Source organism: Schistocerca gregaria, chromosome X (genome assembly GCF_023897955.1).
Source record: "Schistocerca gregaria isolate iqSchGreg1 chromosome X, iqSchGreg1.2, whole genome shotgun sequence".
NCBI lineage: Eukaryota > Metazoa > Arthropoda > Insecta > Orthoptera > Acrididae > Schistocerca > Schistocerca gregaria.
In genome coordinates this window covers 259,423,565-259,424,537 of record NC_064931.1, presented here as the reverse complement: position 1 = coordinate 259,424,537, position 973 = coordinate 259,423,565, and the positions used below count along the sequence as shown (strand labels likewise).

The following is a 973-nucleotide window of genomic DNA, read 5'->3' as shown; positions in this document are numbered from 1 at the left end:
CACCATTGACCAGACGTTTTCAATAGGTGAGAGATCTGGAGAATGTGCTGGACAGGGCAGCAGTCGAACATTTTCTGTATCCAGAAAGGCCCGGACAGGACCTGCAACATGCGATCGTGCATTATCCTGCTGAAATGTATGGTTTCGTAGGGATCGAATGAAGGGTAGAGCCACGGGTCGTAACATACCTGAAATGTAACGTTGTAGGTGTTGCCACCGGCACCAACCTTGTGTGAATGCTCTGAAAAGCTAATCATTTGCATATCACAGCATCTTCTTCCTGTTGGTTAAATTTCGCATGTGTAGCATGTCGTCTTCGTGGTGTAGCAATTTTATTGGCTTGTAGTGTACATCCTGGTGCATACATGATTATATTTATTAAATAAAGGTTACCTAACGATAGAAGAAGTAAGAATTAAAAAAAAACCACTCTGTCTACAGGCCACAAGTGGCCCATCGGAACCATCCGACCGCCGTGTCATCCTCAGGGGAGGGGTCGAGTAGCTCCTCAGTTGGCATTACGAGGCTGAGGGCACCCTGAAAAATGGCAAGAGCGCTTGGCGGCCCGGATGGTCACCCATCCAAGTGCTGAACACGTCCGACAGCGCTTAACTTCGGTGATCTGACGGGAACCGGTGTAACCACTGCGGCAAGGCCGTTGCCAAGTTGTAAGAAATAGGGTTCATAAATGGAAATCGATTTCACAACTACCACCTTTATTCCAATTCATAACATGGGAATCTTATCGCAATAAGATCCATGAAAACAAAGTACACGCAGGACAAATACGGAGCATTAAAATTAATTGTGTAGGAACTGGATTTACATCGCTAGGTAGACTGAAAAAAAATCAAAGTTCCTGATGTGCACAACTCATATTTTCAAATAAACAAGAGCAATAACATCCCCTATGCACAAAGAAACAATTGAATTGCGATCTTCACAGAGTCCTGACTCTGAAGTATGAACCAAC

At 44.5% G+C, this 973-nt stretch overlaps 1 pseudogene; it reads right to left on the bottom strand.

The window, feature by feature from the left end:
* Positions 1 to 545: 545 nt before the first annotated feature.
* Positions 546 to 663, bottom strand: LOC126299766 (5S ribosomal RNA; annotated as a pseudogene).
* Between the last annotated feature and the right edge of the window lie 310 nt (positions 664 to 973).